At 42.6% G+C, this 12167-nt stretch overlaps 1 protein-coding gene across 2 annotated transcripts in view; it reads right to left on the bottom strand.

Moving 5' to 3' along the window:
• GRAMD2B (GRAM domain containing 2B) overlaps nucleotides 1-12167 on the bottom strand; it is a 111194-nt gene that overhangs the window by 34250 nt on the left and 64777 nt on the right. The window lies entirely within an intron of this gene.

Below are 12167 nucleotides of genomic sequence, written 5' to 3'. Positions count from 1 at the left end.
GTCATCTCGGGGTCTCCCTCTGCAAGTCGCCCAGGCTATCAATGCCCAATTCATCCTCCCGGGACACCGCCTCCATTGCGTCACGTCACTGCTCCAGAACCAACAATGGCTTTCTATTGGGCCTCGGATTGTGGTGTCTGAATATGAGCCAAGACCTGCCAGAGTTTTGCCGTGTTCCTCTACTTTTCAAAAAGAGTTCTGCGTTCCAGCCATGTTGGTCAACTCCCCGTGGCCTCGCTTACATCGTGTTCCATCCTCCCTTTGTGTACTGGCTCTAGCCTGGACCATCCTCTCTGCTTCTTCCCAACTCCCCACAAGGACACACTGTTCCATGCCCTGGGCATGTCTAATTATAGACCTTTCTGATACTGGCTCCTATCTCTTTAGCTTCAGTGTCTGGAAATACGAAATTGTGCAATTAATACTTACGGACCAGACAACCTTGAGTATATTTGTAGTACAGGACAAAAATCAGCATTTTTTTTTTTTTAAGTCATCTCTACACCCAATGTGGGGCTTCAACTCACAACCCGGAGATACAGAGTCACATTTCTACTGACTGAGCCAGACAGGTGCCCCAACAATCAGCATTTTATTTTATTCTATTTTATTTTATTTTTAAAGATTTTATTTGTTTATTCGACAGAGATAGAGACAGCCAGCGAGAGAGGGAACACAAGCAGGGGGAGTGGGAGAGGAAGAAGCAGGCTCATAGCAGAGGAGCCTGACGTGGGGCTCGATCCCATAACGCCGGGATCACGCCCTGAGCTGAAGGCAGACACCCAACTGCTGTGCCACCCAGGCGCCCCGACAATCAGCATTTTAAAAAGGAGCGTGGGGGGCGCCTGGGTGGCACAGCGGTTAAGCGTCTGCCTTCGGCTCAGGGCGTGATCCCGGCGTTATGGGATCGAGCCCCACATCAGGCTCTTCCTCTATGAGTCTGCTTCTTACTCTCCCGCTCCCCCTGCTTGTGTTCCCTCTCTCGCTGGCTGTCTCTATCTCTGTAGAATAAAGAAATTTAAAAAATAAATAAATAAAAAAATAAAAATAAAAAGGAGCGTGGGCTTACATTTTCTTTCAGCCTATATCCTATACTCCTTCCCAGGTGTGCCTTACAACTTCTAGCGGACGGGGGCCATGTTGAAGGTGTGAGAGGGGAGAAAAAGTCGTCTTTCCACTTTCCCTTATACTGAATCAGCACTGTGTACAGACTTACTCCTCACACTGATCATTAATTAGGTGAGCGATAATGTGAAACCCTGTGACAACTCAGACTGACTTTGCTGTTGGAAGAAACGATCTCAAGGAAAATTATAATCAAACTAAGTAACTTCTCAGTAGGGGTACTCTGAGGCCAAGCACAAATGGAAAACGACAAAATAAAATGACAAGAAAAATACATCAAGGAGACAGCAATTGACTTTGCCAATTTCCAGGAAGGGCAAATTGAGGCTGCTGACGGTGAATTCCCTTTGGTTATTTACACCCTCAGCATGTAAACAGTATTTTCTATGTTGCATTGCTCCGTGCTACCAAAATTTCTAAAAATAAGTTTAATACAGCTCCTTTAAACAAGAACATGATTTTCTCAGGGGCAAGGACTTTAAATAGTTTTTGTATTTCTATCTCCACTCCTTTTTTGAAGTTGTCCTGTACCAGCAATTGCTAAATGTCAGAATAAACCATTTTCATGTACCTAAGATATATTCGAGGACATTTATTAAAGCATTGGTATGAAGGATGTGTTTGGGGAAGAAATAAATTTTAAAAGCAGAATGAAAAGCCTAGCAAAACAGAAAGATAGGAATACAAAAGAAAAGGGTATGAAATTCAGGAAAAAAATACTTAGAGAAAGTACAATATTAACAAATCTTAAGCTATTATGGAAAATACTAAAAAATATCAAAAATATTCAATAAGATCAGAAAGGACTTCAGGTACTTGAGAAATAACTAAATTAAAACCTGGATTATGGAGAGCAATTGGATCATTGGGAATGTATTTACAGGCCATAATACAGAAAAAGAACATGCCACATGATAAAATAGCCATTTGTAATTATAAGCAATTCTGAATGATAAAAGCAAAGCTGTTTTACATAAGTTGGACTTGTAACTACTCAAATCCATAAATGTGCTTATTGCCCAGAGCAGGAATGCTAGAATTTAAGAAAAATTAAGAAGTTCTTTCAATGAGCTTTGGGGAGGGACACAATTTTAAACACCTCTATACCAAAAGAGATCTGATATCCAAGATAAAGGGCCACATGCATAGTCTTTGAACCTATCACATCCTGAACACGGCCAGGAAGAAGGGAAGAACAAATACTTAAGGACAGTTTCTGCTCTCAGCAGATTTACACTTCAAATAAAGACAACTGGCACACATTAAAAAAAAAAAAGAAACCCATTGTTCTATCAACCTCATTAAAACCCAGAATAAAGATGTTAATGCCTGTGTGGGGTTCCATCACAGAGTATCAATTTGGAACCACATTTTAAAGGAAAAGAGGACAAAGGATAGTACAAAATTGGGAGGATAAAGACTTCAGGCAGAAGTCATAAAACATTACAGTGTGCGAGGAAAGAGAAACGAACAATGACCATGGATATGAGGAGTTCCAAAGAGAAGGTGTCTTTAGCAGAAGAGCCTGAGAGGTGAGTGGAATCATAAAAAATCAAGTGGCCAAGGCAGAAAGGTGCTGCTGAACAGAGGAGCCTCAAGATTTTGAGAAAATAACAGGATACTGCCCTAAAATGAGGCACAACTTTTTGAAAATGATATTCCTGGGGGACGCCTGGATGGCTCAGTCGGTTGAGCGTCTGACTCTTAATTTCGGCTCAGGTCATGATCTCACGGTCATGAGATTGAAGCCGGTGAGACCGGCTCTGTGCTCAGCAGGGAGTCTGCTTGAGATTCTCTCTCTTTCTCTCCCCCTCTCCCTCCCTCTGACCCCCACTCACACACACACACTCTCTCTCTAAAATAAATAAAATATTTTAAAAAATGATACTACTGAGAAAATGACATTCTGTCCTCTGATAGATGGGTTCTGGACAAGAGGAATGTGGGGGAGTCTATATTTATAGGCACTCTTCCAGCAAAGAGAAGCTAGAGGACCAGGCGGTTAGAGAGAAAGGGGAAAAGGCAGACCCCCCACCCCCAAGTAGGACCTCCCTAATAAACGACATGGGCAGAAAATGTCTTTATGTGAATACCAGTGCTTCCTGAAGTAAAGTTTCATTTCTCTTGTTACCATGCATGAGAGTAACTTTTATTCTGGAGAGAGAGGGAATGTATCATGCCAGAAATACATGCAGTTAACCAGAAGGGAATATTTTACCTATTAATAGCACAGTAACATTTAAAATAAAATTAAAAAAAAAAACCCACCCCCAACTCAGGGCGACTGGAAGCTGACTCGAAGAGCAGTGTTTGTTCTTGTTTTGAGGGAGCCCCTACTGTGTCCGTGGAAACAGGCCCTCAGCTGCTGGAGGAGGCATTTGGACTTGAAGCACCGGAGACAGAGACAGGAGATAGGAGCTGTCTCCTGCCACCCTGGCTGTCATCTGTGATGACTAAAGGGCTTTCTTTCCTCTTACACCCTTCATTTCCTGGAACACTTTCTGGTCTATGCAGATTTTTAAAAAAAAACAAAAAACATCAAAAGCCCGAGAGCTGAAAGACCCAGGTACATGGCCATTGCAGCAGAGGTAAAAGTTGCCTCAAGACTCCAACATAGCACCGAAGAGAGCTCCAGAAAACTGTCTCTCCTCCGTTCCCCCCACTCGAACTGGGCAGTGCTACATTCTCAGGCTTCCGTCCTCTGATCTCATGGCTCAGAACAGCATGTGTGTGCAGACAGCTCAGGATGTTCCCGGGCTATGCCCTATAGGAATTTCCAGAAGTCGGCTCCACACTTCCTGCCACATTGCCCCCGGTGATCCAAGCGGGCATGGGCCCCTTGGATGTCATCAATGCATGAGGACATTCTCTTTGCTTAAATGCTTTGTATTACTAAGACTCAGGATTTCTTTCTAATGAAAATTAATGGGACTCAACCACTAGACAAGAAAGGCACTGTCACTTTTTATGTTATTTATTTATAAATTAATTTTTAAAAAGATTTATTTATTTTAGAAAGAGAGAGGGTGAGAGAGCATGTGAGTAAGGGGAGGGGCGGGGGAGAGCGAGAGAAGCGGACTCCCGCAGAGCACAGAGTGCCACCCCCACTCCCTGGGCTCCATCTCATGACCCTCAGATCATAACCTGAGAGGAAATCAAGACTTGGATGCTTAACCCACCGCACCAGCCAGGCTCCTCTGTCACTTTTTAAAAATGCAGTATCCATACATTACAGAAAACAGTTTTCTCTACGCTTTGGTTTAATTAAAACGCTTTGAAACTAGATACTTAAGCAAAGAACAGTTCATGTTATCCTATGGCAAAAAATTATAAAAGAGTACTTTTTTGGTTATTTTGAGTTGTAAGATTCAAAAGTATTAATGTAACCTGCTCACAAAAGTAAACCCATTAACTGTCTCTTATCTTTGTTTTTCTCCCCTGGAATCTATCCCTGTGTTTTATATGTATTATTGTCAGAGAATTATTGATATTTATATCATAATATATCACATGTGATATAAACAATATAGCATGTATCATTTTGTCAATATCGTGATCTAATCAAATACATGATATATCATGATTATTACATGTATCAATATATGTATGTATCAATATATGTTGTTGAGAAGAAATGTTTATCCCAGTATTTTAAAGATAAGTAACTTGCACAGGATAGAAGAATTAGAATTAGTGTAATTTATCATGAAAATTAGTACCTCTTCCAAGAAAATATAAGCAGTAAGCCTAAATAGGTTTTTTTTTTTTAAACTCAAGTACCTGAGATCCAGACCCGAGCTGAGATCAAGGGTTGGATGCTCAACCGACTGAGACACCCGGGTGCCCCTAAATACATTTTAACAGATCTTACATCTGACATCCTTATTTCCTGTTCTTAATTTCTCCCACCACAAATATGCATTTTCTCTACCTGTGCTGAAAATACACTGCTTGGCCAAACACCTGTTCTCTGCCTCCTCCCTCTCCCTTGCCACCCCTTTGTACTGGATGTTCCAAATGACTTTAAATTTGCATGGCTGTTTGCAAAGAGCACGCACACCCATACCATGCATGAGACCATCCCACTGCTCGTGACAACCTGAACAAGGAGAGTATGTATGACACCTGTTATCCACGTCACGAGTAAGGAACCTAAACAAGAGCACCGAGGGACTGACACACAGTAATCTGAGTGCCTAGAACCTCCATTACTCCCATACATTGACTACCTGTTTCCCACCAAACTCATTCAGACCCCAAGACCTGTGGAATTTACCTCCTTAATATTCTCCAGTTATGCCCCCACCCTGTTTTTTCCCAGTTCTGCTGGCTTTGCCGGGATCCTCAAGGTCTTCTGCCTGGACCACTGTACCTCCCTACCTCATCTGAGCTCTGAGAGACACTTCCTCCATCTAACACCTTCTGTCTATATATTAGATCATTTTATGCTGTGATCTGGGAAAAACCCAAATAGGATAATTACATTATCTTCTCACCCACATCCCACTGAAATCCTTCCGGTTCTCCAATGCCTACGGGATGCAGCTGAAGATGAATTAAGGAGGCCCTGTGCAATTTGGAACCTCCCTCTTTGGCTTTTAACTTTCCATCATGTTGCCCCAATTGCGTGCTTGGGCTGCCTAAGACATCTTTCCTGGCCCTGGCAAGCACTGGTTATCTTCCAAGATTTAGCTCTGGCTGGCCATCGTCCTATAGGGAAGCTTGCCCAGTGCCTTGTGTGCCTAGAGGACTGACCCTCCTTTTCAGAATGTTCCTTCCCAGTACTCTATAAGGTAGGTCTGCCATGGCAACTGCATGCTTTAATGGGGGGTTTGTCTTAAAATTATGAATGCCTACAGTTCACTTGCCTTTTTCTCCTTGGATCATAAGCCCCTGGAGGGCAGGGTCCAGGGTTTTCTGTACCCCTTGGGGGAAAGGGTTCTACTCGTTTCCCTTGAGTACTTCATGTTCCTCAACTCAGCACTAGAGGCCAGGCATTCTGATTTCTAGCCCAGAGCCCTTTCTGGCTACACCAGACAGCATAAATAGCAACAGGAAGGGATGTACTTCACTGGGGATTCCTGGACTTGGGAAGACTGGCATGGGAAAGGCCAGAGAAATTTTCTACTAGAGGGTGGATCCTGTTCTGGCAAACTTGGACCAAACTGGTCACGGGCAGCTTTAGTGAGGCAGTGGCCTGCCCTTCCAATTCTTCCAGGCAAAGATCTGACAAAGGGACACAGCAAATACTGTGGGTCAAGAAGGAACATCTCCATTGAGGAAGCTTTACTGTTTCTTCCCAGGAAACTGGGTGAAAGGTAGGAGAGTCAGCCTTACTAAGCCCATATGAGCTCATCATTGCTGTTGGGAGGGGCCATCACACCGTTGTTGGTTTTGTTTTTTTAAGAGTCTAAAGGGCAATGCTTAGATATTGCAGATTCCAAGAAACCCAAAGAACACAAGGTTGCTTTTTATTTCATTTTATACCTCTGCAATGGGTAAGGCTCAAGGAAAAGACTCTATTCCCGGATCTGTGGCTTCCTAAGAGCAGCCCAATGCGTGGTTTCTGGGAGGGGCATCTTCATAAAGATTGTTTATCACATTTCAGTGCCTGAATGAGACTCTGGCTTTCTTGCCTCCACACCAGGTCCCCGCTCCCACAGCATGGACTACAGAGCTGCACGGCACAGAGCTGCTCTCTGTCCTATCATACTTGAATTTAGATTTTTTTTATTTTCCATTTTTAAGAATTTGGGGTAAAGCTCATTAGGGTAGTGTATGCATTTTCTATTTGACCAATGAAGCCTGGTGATGTTCATAGAATAGTGACAACGTTTGAAGATCTGTCATAGATCTCATTAGAAAAACTAAGGCTGGTCTACTTTTGGGGATTAATACTTAGTTTACATCACAGCTAACTGAGTAATTAAAAGTTCCCACTTATTTTCATAAATGATTAGAAAAATTTCCAATTATGAGTTTTATGATACATACAACGTAGACAAAAGAATGATTATTTACTCTTGGCCAATCTCGTTTCATCTATCTCTTCTCCTCCCAGCTCCCGTTTATTTTGAAGCAAATCCTTACGTTATCACTGCATCTATAATCATTGCAGTATGCATGCTAGAAGTTCAATAAATAAAAAAGATAAATACAATACCAATATCAAACCCAAAAAGGATTAACAATTGTAACTGATTAAAAAAATAAGTGAGGGGCACCTGGGTGGCTCAGTCAGTTAAGTGTCTGACTTTGGCTCAGCTCATGATCTTGGGGTCCTGAGATGGAGCCCTGTATGGGGCTCTCCGCTCAGTGGGAAGTCTGCTTCTCCTTCTCCCTCTGCCCCTCCCCCCACTCGCGCTCTCTCTAGCTCTCACAAATAAATAAAATCTTTTAAAAAAATAAGTGAAATCTAGCTCTTATTCAGGGAACGTATTAACATTATGTATTATTATTGAAGAGTAGCAGGACATGTCTCCCCAAAAGATGCCATTTCGGTGTGTGGGCTATTTTGACCTGTAGGCATTTGAAGGAGAGCAAATGCATGGATAGGCTTTCTCTGAACACCCCTTCCCTGCCTTAAGACAGATTCTCCCAGAAGGAATTTCCTGGGAGTTTCATCAACCATGAAGGACTGACTCATCACAAAAGAGTAGACTAGAAGTTGCCACCACACCCACCCAGACAAATGGTCAGAAATTGTCATACCTCTTGCCTATTCTTCTTCAGGCCCTTCATCTTTCATAAAAATCATTTACTCTCCCTGAGAGGCCCACGTCCTCCCTCTCTTCTCCCTATAAATATGGAATTTAATACTGAGTTTAAAGCCACCTCTCTGAGTTACTCATTTTTCCCTGGGTAGCTCCCACATATACATAGGGCAAACGTGTTAATAATGTTCTTCTCTTGTGAATCTACCTTTTATTATGGAAATCTCAGCTAAGAGCTCAGAAGAGTAGAAGGAAAATTATTTTCTTCCTCTGCAGTACTTAGGGTTACAGTGAACTAAATCATCTCTGGACACATGCTAGATATTCAGAGTATCCAGTACGGGACTTGGAAGAGTTCACATTCCCTGCATTAATCCACATGGTTGTCACCAGCTTGGCAACAGGAGCTAACCCTCTGGTATTTCCATGTGCTGGGGTCTCTTTTCTTGGGGGCCTAGCTGCTCTGGATATTCTGGGGAGAAGAAACAGAAATAGTCCCTAATCTCAACACCTGGGCCAAATTAGGTCTTCTTGGGGATGAAGGAAAAGAGATGTGGAATTACACGGGCCAACAAGAAGCTGGTTATCATCGTGAGCAGACTGTATCTAAATGGATGAGCCACCATGACAGTAGGTGGGATATTAGTACCACATCTGTTCCTGCCTGCTCCTCTCCAACACCCCCAAACCTGCCTTTCAAAACCCAAGGATTTTCCTGAGAGAAACCTGCTGCTCAGCAGACACACATGGGGATGTGACAGCACAACCACCCATTTCCTCTGGCCCTTCAACATTATTTGTCAGTGAGGCCTTGGGCGGTGCTGGTACTTGAGGTTGTCTGGGCTTTCCCACAGATGCACTCATTGGCCTTTGAGAATTGGCAGGGTTAGGTCAGCCCTCCTGGGCACAGGAAAGGGATAGAAAGTAAGCATCTAAAAAGCAAGCAGTATGCGGGTTTGAAACAAAATATGGCATTCTAGGTGCAAAGATCAGCTCTCTCTCAAAGGTATTCAGTTCTCAGACTTTGCCAATTATATATATATGCTACACATGACAACCGCCCCCTTATCTTTGCAAGAAGTTCTTGCCAATTCTTAGAACCTTAGAATCCTGTCCATGAGAAAGACCTTTCATGTAACAGTAATTCCTACCCTCTCCTTGAACAGCTTCAGATACTAAACTGTCAGGTTATCTTAGAAAGAATGCTGAGGAAATGTCTTTTCTAAGCTGAAGCCTAGCTTGTTTTAAAAGCAGCTCCCTGCACAGTATAGTTGGCTCAATCATGGGAGAAAATGGGCAGCCCGTCTTTTGTAGCACACCTGAATCTCCTTCCCACCATTCCTGCTTGCTCCTCCAACTGCCACCCTATTATGCTCCCCTATATTTCTTGGGAACCATCTCTGAACATGTAAGCCAGAACTGGGGTGGGGCTACTGGAAGGCATCTCTCTCTTTTACCCTTATGAAGTCACACCACCAACTCCTGAAGTCACTGGCGGTGTCTTCCCACCACGGATGAGAGAAAACTGGTTTTACAGAGGGTGCGAAGCAGTAGGTGACCAAGTACAGGGTGTCTTTGGAGACAGAGGAGGAGGAAGATGTGAAAGAGTGTGAGCAGACTCTGCAGCCTCAAGCTTATGCCTGGGGGGCCCTGTTTTCTTACTAATTAACGGGAGCCTGGCTTAAGACATGAACACACAGAATGAAACAACACTTACCAAAACCAGGACAGAAAATACAAATAAAGCTGAAGCACCTTCTTCTCTTCCGTGACAGGTCATTTTGGGTAGGCTTGAGCCATATGGTTTCTGGTAAGATCTGTCTGTGAACTCCATAAATGAGTGGTCCTGAAAGTGGGGCTAAGCACTTTCTATGTCAGAACCACCTGGGAGATGGTGGGTGGGCTGTAAAAATGAACATACTTAAACCTACCACAAACCGTTTTTCTTTTCTTTTTCTTTTTTTTTAAGAGGGAGGGGTGGGGGAGAGGCAGAGGGAGAGGGAGAGAGAAGATCTTAAGCAGGTTCCATGCTGAGTGTGGAGCCTTCAGTGGGGCTCGATCTCAACACCCTGAGATCATGACCTGAGCCGAAATCAAGAGTCCGATGCCTAACCTACTGAGCCACCCAGGTGGCCATTTTAAGACTTAAGTCTTATGCCCACTAAAATCTTGGAACTACTGGGGCGAATGGAAACCAAGCCAAAGATTATTAGGCCAAGTGAGAAGCAAATTGGTTAGTTTTGATTCTTTCTTGCAGTGATCTTATAATGCGGGTTAGCAAAAAGTGCTAAATTTATCAGCACAAGCTAGTACTCCTAGAAAAATAATCCCCATTAATGATGAGTATGTAATGGTACCTTCAAGAATGAAGTTTCTGTATTAGTTAAATGCACTATCCAAACGTGAAATACAAACCATGTTTGAATTTTCTTTTGGAGGTAAAATTACTCATGATTTTTGTTTTATTTTTTGCTATGATCTGTGGTGGTCAAGGTTATTACTGTGAGCTTGTTCTAATCACATATGTTAATTTGTTTAAACTATTTTAAAAAAAGGAGAAAAGGGACCCCACTGGATTGTGGGACACGAGTTCTGCTCAATGTCTTAAACCAGAGCCAATTTCAAGTAAATGTTTAGGGAGGAATTTTTAGTACAAGGCTCATAGGAAAATCTCTATGTTTTATAACCCATAAATTTGAATACACCTTGGAAAATACATTTTAAATAGGGTTTTGACGGGGTTTGTTTCAAAATTTTGAGTGATGTAAATATTCAGTTAAAGAAGGTGGTTGTCCTTAGTGGGGAGTCTGCTTCCCCCTCTCCCTCTGCCCCTCCCCCCACTTGTGCTTGCTCTTCCTCTTTCCCTCTCTCTCTCAAATAAATAAAAAAAAATAAAATAAAGAAGGTGGTTGGCGATGAGATCAGGAGTTAAGAGATTAGATGTGCTACAGTTAAATCCTAGAGCTTGAGAATTTATCTCCTCCAGTGCCGTCCATGTTGCAGCAAACGTTGAGAATTCATTCTTTCTGATAGCTGAGTAATATTCCATTGTATATATGGACCACAACTTTTTAATCCAGTCATCCGTTGAAGGGCATCTCGGCTCCTTCCACGATTTAGCTATTGTGGACATTGCTGCTATGAACACTGGGGTGCATATCCCTTCTCTTCACTACGTCTGTATCTTTGGGGTAAACACCCAGTAGTGCAATGGCTGGATCACAGGGTAGCTCAATTTTTAACTTTAAACGGACCTCCACACTGTTTTCCAGAGTTAGCCTGGATATTCTTACATGCTTACTCTTTGAGAGGAATTTTAGATTCTGTCTGTAACGTTGCAGAGTGTCACTGAAATTCTGTTTGAATGTAAAATTAAAGGAACACAACTATCTTTACGATGTTAAGTTTTTCTTTCCTTTCAAAGAAGGTAAACCTCTCCATTAATTGTCTCCTGTAGTAGTTGCATTGTTTTTAAGTCCTCTTAAATTTACTTCTGGTTATTTCATATTTCTTGTGGTTTGTACATTTTCCTCCAATTTGTTTTTTAAATTTGTGACTGTTGGTAAGAAAGGTAATTGATTTTAAAATATTGTCTGATGACCAGTTAACCTATTGACTACTCTTGTTTCTAACTGTGTGAGTTCACTTTAGTTTAAAAATTAAAGTTCATTTTCACCTCTACTCAGCATACAGAAAGTCCAACCTTCTGTGGGTTCGTCTTGACAGAGTTGCATTTAATGTTCCTTATTGCCTGCATCCTTCAACATATGGACCACTTCCTTTTCTTGAGAACTTTGAAACTTGGATCCTTCATTGTCCATGTGAATGGCATCTGACCACTTGGCATTAACTCCATTAAATCATTGCTCAGATTGCTCCATATAAAAATGCTCTCTCTTGCTGTCTGCCTGTGATCTTCTATCCTCCTAGTTCCCGCCTGTCACCACTCCCACCCGGTACTTTTTGGCGTCAGACACAGATAACAGTCTTTGATATTCCATGTTCTCCTAAGCTGATCAATGCCTTCTGGACTTATTTCCTGAAAGCAGGGCAGACCACCTCTGTGACAGATTCACCCTCAGTTTCCAGGTATGCCAGTCCTTCTGCCAGCATCAACACCACAACATCAGCTCAATATCAGCCTTTTTACTTTCTCAACCCTAGATGGTGAGACCAGGCCCATTGGCAGCCCTTGGCCATCCTCCCTACCTATTTCCTCAGCTTGCTTTCTAAACACTCTCCATGCTGCCAAGCCCCTAGCCACACACAACCCACCCTCTGGAAGAAAGGGGGCACATCACTACTTAGCTAGGAGAACGGAAAACTGAA

This window comes from Ailuropoda melanoleuca, chromosome 3 (assembly GCF_002007445.2).
Source record: "Ailuropoda melanoleuca isolate Jingjing chromosome 3, ASM200744v2, whole genome shotgun sequence".
Taxonomy (NCBI): Eukaryota; Metazoa; Chordata; class Mammalia; order Carnivora; family Ursidae; genus Ailuropoda; species Ailuropoda melanoleuca.
Note: the sequence above shows the minus strand (reverse complement) of the source record. Positions and strands in the feature narration are given on the sequence as shown.